Raw genomic sequence first — 7917 nt, 5'->3', positions numbered from 1 at the left:
TTATGTGACTTACAAATATATGGACATGTGAGGTTTAGTTATTAATTACTTAATTAGTTTAATAATCAAATAAATTTGGTTTAAACATACCCATGTATAAATGTAAATATTTAATTGTTTTGTCAAATCAATGTATTAGTTAATCATTAATGTGGTAAATCAAATCAAATCAGATAGTTAAAGTGGAGAAGTATTTAGGGAGTCTTATGTGGTCATAGAATACCACTAAATTTCGAGAAATTTTATACAATGGTTAGACCTACAATGCCTTATGAATCAGAATGTTAACAAATTAAAAAAACATGTGCAAAAGAAGAGTATAGCAAAAATGATAATGTTATGGTGAATGAGTGGACATACACTAATAGTGGGTTTGGATAGCGTTTTTAAAGATGGGAGGGGAAGGGTTGGATTGGTTATTATATTACCCATCCAAGTATTGTGTTTGGTTACAAATTCTAATCACCAAGGGAGGGGTGGGAGGGGTGGGAGGGGTAAAAATAGCAAATTTAGCCACTTTCCTAACCCTCCTAAACTAGAGAGATAGAGGGGAGGGATTAGATTTTAAGGGAAACTTTTAAAAGATACCAAACTTATCCCTCTAGATTTTATAGCGGTAGTCGAAACGTCTCAACAAAAAAAACTTGGGTGATTGAAGTATATCAGAGAGAAAAACTCACCTGTTTCTAGTCTTCTTTCTATAGAGAAATATATAATAGAGAGAAGTTGGACAGCTGAGCCCTAACGAATCAGGTATCTCTTGTTTCTTCTTGTATACATTTTCTACTAGCACTTGAAATCTATGTTTACTTGTATGTTTCTGCTATCTAAGATAATTTTTTTTATAGACTCGTGCATTTGCTGATCATTGCTTCATTATCCTCTCGTAGAAAATTTTATAGGATCACAAATATCAAACTTATTTTTATATTATATGTTTTGTACTGTGGACAAACAATTAAGTATCAATCATTGAATGGATTCAGGTTAGATTATAATTTTTCAAATGATTTATTTTATTAATTGTTAATTCATTAGTTAGTTAAGTCAATTAAGATAAGTTTCACATAGTCAATTTTTTATTTTACTGATTGTATTTTCTAAACTCTGGTGAATGCATAGTCAACAAAGTGAAGTAAGAAATGTCTCGAATATGTGGGAGCGACTCGACGACTGCATGTCGTGTATATTACATGCCTAGTGGTGAATTGGTATATTCGACGAAGGATGTACTCTAGGAATGTTGATAGTCCCATTAAACAGTCATATGAAGAAAGAAAACGAGTGCGTGAAGAACTCATACGCCATGTTAAAACAAGTCCCAAAGCACGCTCACTTATATGAATGAGTTCAGAAACTTTTATCAATTTGTGTGGCATTCTTAGAACCCATGGTGGTCTTACAAGTACACGTCTAGCATCGGTAGAAGAACAAGTTATCACTTTCCTTAACATCTTAGGCGTGAACTCATTTAATCGTACCCTCCAATGCTATTTTTGTAGTTCTGGTGAAACTATGAGTCGACATTTCCATAGAGTGTTAAGGCCAACAATTCTATTGGAAGAAATATTCATTCGACAACCTGATGGATTGGAAGTCCCTCCAGAAATTACCAACAGTTCTAGGTTTTGGCCATAGTTTAAGGTAACTATAACATCCAACCATTTATAATTATTTACTTCAATTGACAAAATGTAAACACTATCTACTGTATATCTATGTCAGGATTGTATTGGGGCTTTTAACGGAACACATATTCGTGTTAAAGTTTCCAATTTGCTCACACCATGCTATCAGGGTAGAAAGGATTATCCAACGCAAAATGTGCTAACTGCATGTTCATGTGATATGAAATTTACATGTCTTAACTAGATGGGAATGGACTGCATATGACTCAAGGATAATAAAAAATGCTCTAAGAAGAGAAGATAGTCTCAATATTCCTGAAGGTAATTAACTAAAGTACATTTATTTATAAATTACTCATATGATTAAGCAACTTAATAAAAATGATGTTGCTCATCATAATAGGCATATCTAGTTGATTGTATAATTATGCATCGAAGTGGACTCATGGCGCCATATAGAGGTGTACGCTATCACTTGAAAGAATATTCTACTCGACAACCACAAAATTCTCGTGAGTTGTATAACCTTAGGCACTCATCCTTGCACAATACAACTGAGAGATCATTTGGGGTATTGAAGAGTAGATTTCATATTATAGGCTCAACTGAACCACTCAAAGTGTGATTATATTGGCTTGTTGCATCCTTCATAATTACCTAATGGGTGTTGATCCAGATGAAGAATTAATAGCTGCAGTGGATAGTGAGCTTGAAAGTCAAACACATGGAAATGCTACTGCTCATGCTCCTTTGGAAGATAACCAAGATGCTCAACATGCAATAACTATCGGGGACTCCATAGCAATGAACATGTGGACTGATTATTTAGCTAATTAAGGGTTTATTGAGCTTTTACTTTCTATTTGTATGAGAATCCCATCTTTATATGGCAAGCTTTTGATGTTGTATTGAATATTAACTCTTTAATTATTGTCGTTGATGTGTTGTTTTATTATTTATTTTGGTTTGTTCATCTGCAGAGAGAATATCAAAAATTATACTAGTTAATTATAATGGATGTTCATTAATATACTCAAATATACAAGTTTGTACGACCATGAATCAATGCTTGCAGATAACTAGCTAAGTCTACGCGTTAATGAGATTTAAAAAACAAGAACAAGAGTTATTTCAGTGTCCACATATAAATTTAAAAGTTGGGGTTGCTTATGAAACTTACGCAATGAGATGTTTTCTTTGCTAACTAATACATAGTTTTGACCTTCTATATTTTTATGAAACCCCTTATGACTGTACAGGTTCTCAAAATAAACTTAGCTTCACTGTGTTTTTCCACTTGTACAAACAAAGTTCAGTTTATATGTGATTCAAGTATATATCACTAATAGTACTTATTATTCCCTTACATCTAATATAGCAAGTTTTATTCTCCTAGGACCTATGTAGCACGGACACGGATCCGACACGGCCATCCGACACGCCGACACGAGACAAATCCTAAAAAATACATAGGATACATGTGTTCGACACGTGTGTCCGACACGGACACGACACGACACGGCTTCATGTTATGCGTGTCCGTGCTTCATAGCCTAGGACTAATGCTATATATGACTAAGCTATATATATATAATATATATATATATATATATATATATATATATATATATATATATATATATATATATATATATATATATATTATATATATATATATATATATATATATATAATATTATATATACTATATATATATAGATTTTTGTATACTACCAGTCTCAAATGCCACAAGGTTCTTCTTCATATTGATAAATTTACTTGTATGCATTTATTGTACAGACAACATATATATATATATATATATATTATATATATATATATATATATATATATAATATATATATAGAGAGAGAGAGAGAGAGAAGAAATATGGTATGGCTTGGTACCAAGCACAAAAACGTTGTGCTTGGTAGTGAGGTGTCAAATCCTCCTCCACTCATTTAAATGTGGGAACAATTTCACATGGGTAGTGAGTGGCATGAGGATGTGGACACATCACTACCAAGCACAAAATTTGTGCTTGGTACCAAGCATACCCATATTTCTCATATATATATATATATATATATATATATATATATATATATATATATATATTTGAATCTTTTTGTATACTACCAGTCTCAAATGCACAAGGTGCATTTATTGTACAGACAACATGGGAAAAAGTAGTATGGGCAATGATCCGATTGAGAGTGTAGATGAACGCAAAAGTGATAAAGTACAGTGGACGGAAAAGATGGAAAAGTGCCTGATTGATGCACTTTTGCATCAACAAACCATCGGAAATAGAGTGAATGGAAATTGGATTAGCATTGCTTCATCTAATGTCTCCAGAGAGTTGACTGAAAAAACCAGAGATGGATATCAACAAAGATAGACTGAAAAATCGTTTGAAAACTATGAAGCAAAATTTCAGCAGCTTCTTTGATCTATTCAAAAACCTTAGTGGATTTGCTTGGTGTCCAATTACAAGCATGTGGACGGCTAATCGTGAAGCTTGGGAACCTCTATTGAAGGTATATATATTCTGTTGGTTTATGGTTATTTAGATATTAGTCCTAGATCCTCAATAATTTCATATCAGTCCCTCAAGATTTTGACATTGTTCATTTGTCCATGAAATCTTTGAAATTGCAAAGATTTGAGGGACTTGTGAGCAAGTTCAAAGATTTGACGGGCTAACATGGAATTTCGTTCATCAACTTCTGTTTGTTCACTATAACTAATTTTATTTTGTTATTTTTCCATATAGGCAAACCCTGATGCATCAAAATACATGAACAATCCCGTTCATAACTATGAGCAGATGTTGCAATTATTTGGTAAAGATAGAGCGACTGGCGAGGGTGCTATAACAGCTAAGGAGAAGCGTCAATGTCTGGAAAATGCAACAAATATGGGTGAAGATGATATATTGACATGTTGGCTTCTAGAGGTGAGATGACCATAGAGGTTTTCCCACATCCTAATGATGATCTTGTGTATAATACCTCCTGTAAAAGAACATGCTACAGCAACATCTTCAAAGCACAAGAAGAAGAAAGATAAGTAGGCTCCTCTAGCAAAGGAAGAGGATAACAAACTTTTGTTGATGAAAGAGGTAGTAGAGCATGTAGCTGAAGCAATTAGAGAGGGAAATGCCATGTATGCTCATTCACAGTCACTTGCCTTCACTAGTGAAGATATTCATGTTGAATTGGTAACTATTGGAGTTGAAAAAGATCTACGAAGCAAAGCATATCTTTAAATGGTTAAAAATCCCGATATGAAGGGTGGATTCTTTGTAGTCCCACATGAAGAGTGCAAAGGTTTGTTTATGGCTATGTTAGAGACATAAAATATATGTGTGCAAAACTATGCTAAGCATGACTTTTGTTTTCTTCTCATACTTACCTAGCTTTTTTAGTGACTGTGTTGCCATTTTTAGGCTATGTAACTGATACCGTAAAAGTTCTAGGTTATGGCAAATTAAGCTGCATTTTAGTAGCCAAGGATTTCCTTGTGTTTCTGGCAATGCTGCAACTTTAGGTTTCTATGTTTACTTTTTGCCTTTGATTTTGTATTCCCATGTGTTTTCTTCATATTAGATGTTCCTGCATGTTTATTTTTCTGTATGATTAATTGAGGGAAGCCTTGAACCCAAACCATGGTTCTCCCTGTTTTGATTGCAATATGATTTGGATGAGAATATTGCATTTAGCTTGTTAGTGCTGATGCAAAGATGGGGTCTTGAGGATTGTCATGACCATTGGCGACACACTACCCTTGTCATGATCACATGGATTTTGATCTTTGTTTTTTTTGTAAGGAATTGCTTTCTTGTGATGTTTTATCTAGGTAACATTATGGAGGGAACTTGTGACATTTTTCTTGTAATCTTGTTTTCATATTTATCGAGTCAGAAGCCCTGTGTTTGCTTTCTATCAGGTTGATGTTAATTTAGCCTTTGCACTTGTCTTTGTTGTACAATGGAATTCAGCTCATTGCAATTGTCTCGTGTTAATAATAATAGTCTTAAAATGAGATTTTGGTGATTAATGGTGATCGGAACTATTTTCTTATTATAATGTGTTGTTACTACCCAGCAGTAATAGTGTCATATAAAATGATATTACGGTGATCAATGATGACGAGGAGGCGACACTTTAGTTAGAAGCCGAGGTTGAGGAGGTGAATGCAAAGACTAGCTAATTCCACTGAAGAACAAAGACAAATAACACATTTTTGTTTGTTTTATTAAGAAGACTGTCGTTAGCTCATTCATCATGCTCTTATCCGCTTAGCAATCAATCATGTAGGCATATGGTAGTTATCAAGTGCAGCTGCTATATTGCTAGACCAAAGAGAAAGTGAAATAAAAAACTATGAATAGATAAGGGTATATTAGTCATCTTGCTTCCTTCCTTTTTTCTTCATTTACTCTAAACAAACACATGTAATAGTGTATCATCTTTTTTCCTTCGTATCTATCAAAACACAAATTATGACATTCCATTCTTTTCCTTTCCATCCCCCTCCCGTGGGTGTAGTCCAATCATTCCCCTCCAAAACCTTCCTCTCTATCCAAACCCACTGTAATGGTAGGATAAAAATGAGTGCATTTGTAGTAAGTTAGTAATTTCCCTTGTAGAGGATAAAATGAGCAAGAATCACTTGAGATGGTTTTGTCATGGAGGCCGCTAAATGCCTGATTAGGAGTGATAAGATTATAACTAATGGAGAAGGCAGGAATAGACAAAGGCGTAAGAATATGGTAGAAATTATTAAAGATATGAATCATGTGATAAGGCCTAACTAAGTGAAAAAGTAGCCTTCAACAGCCAAATGGAAGAGTAGGATTTACATAGATGACCCGAAAATATTGGGATAAAGGCTTTGTGGTTGCTTTTGTTATACTAAATTAAATAATTAAGGTCAGATATTAACAATTACAAAATTGATGCATTAATTACATTGTTCTTATAAAATATATCAGAGACTCAAGGAGCAAGCGACTTAAATTTTGAGGTCATTAATTCTAACCCTTTATGTAGATTTAGTCTTGAACTTAGTTCAGAAGTGCGGACGGGTTCTTAAAAGGAAAAAACTACAAGTGTTGTTATCAAAGTCCCAGACTAATATATTATATCTTTGTCAACGCCAAATACTAATCAAGTATCCCACTTTGACAACTCAGTCCCACTAAAATCAGATCACGGACAATTGAGGAAAAAAGAAAAAGATGATTTGAGACTTTTTTTTGGTAATAGAAATTTTTAATAGAAAATTTCTTTGAGCCTTATCTATATAAAAGGGAAAACATAAAATTAGAAATTTTACTTGATTTGGGATATTCTCTTAGAACCTATTGAATGTTCTCTCTTATTTGAATATGATTACCGTTCTTTCTTATTAAAACTACTTCTTCATGACCAAGATTTTAAAGTCTATAAATGTTAGTATGTCTTCAATAAGGAAGATGAAGATGTTCATGGAAAAATATTTTTATTTTTTTAAATTATATGATGCAATATGTGTACGAACCTTAATTCAAGTGATACCATCAAAGCCAGGCATGAAGCAAAAGGCTTATGCCTTTTTTCCTTCCCTGTTGTTTTCCATTCTCCATCAATAATTTTCTAGGTTTCATTAAGTAATATGAAAACACTAGGCACCATGGGATGTTATCTTTAATATGTCTAATAGCTTCACCATAAGCAAAGAGATAATAACTTTCAATCCTTAAAGAGTTAGTTTATTCTATTCATATACATCTATAAAGCCATCAATGAACCTACTATATGTTACTTTTCTAAAACCACCGCATCACCCCATATCTCCTTGAGGTTCCTATTACAAGCTTTCTTTAATTGATAAAAAGGCCATGTGTATTTTTTTTCTCCTCTATCTTCCCATCACTCATTATAGTTGATAAATAGCTTAATAGTCCGTTAAAGACATGAAATTTAATTTAGATGCATCTTTTTGGGTGTCACCATTTTGTTTGTATCTCCAAAATCCAATATGTAGACCCCAGAGAATTGATTTAGGAGTGCAAATAGATCCATATCCGCAAATAAAGAGTGCATAATAGCTCCTAGATGCACATAGGAAGTGCAATTCCAGCCGTATTAACCAACGTAAAATTTTGAGGCAGAGATATCTCTTACAAGATATTATCTTGAAAAGGTAGCTTACTAACTTTAATTTCACATTAAGATATTCCTGAACTAAAGAAATAGCCTTAGATCCAAATGACAAAACCTAAGGCACATTCCACCATTTT

The 7917-nt window shown here is 33.3% G+C and overlaps 1 protein-coding gene across 2 annotated transcripts in view; it reads right to left on the bottom strand.

Moving 5' to 3' along the window:
- Nucleotides 1–7917, bottom strand: part of LOC109837916 (KH domain-containing protein At1g09660/At1g09670-like) — a 32683-nt gene that overhangs the window by 8556 nt on the left and 16210 nt on the right. The gene's annotated exons all lie outside the window — the stretch shown is intronic.

This window comes from Asparagus officinalis, chromosome 4 (genome assembly GCF_001876935.1).
Source record: "Asparagus officinalis chromosome 4, Aspof.V1, whole genome shotgun sequence".
In the NCBI taxonomy this organism is placed as follows: Eukaryota; Viridiplantae; Streptophyta; class Magnoliopsida; order Asparagales; family Asparagaceae; genus Asparagus; species Asparagus officinalis.
The sequence above is the reverse complement of the archived record's forward strand: the minus strand, read 5'-3'. Positions and strand labels throughout refer to the sequence as shown.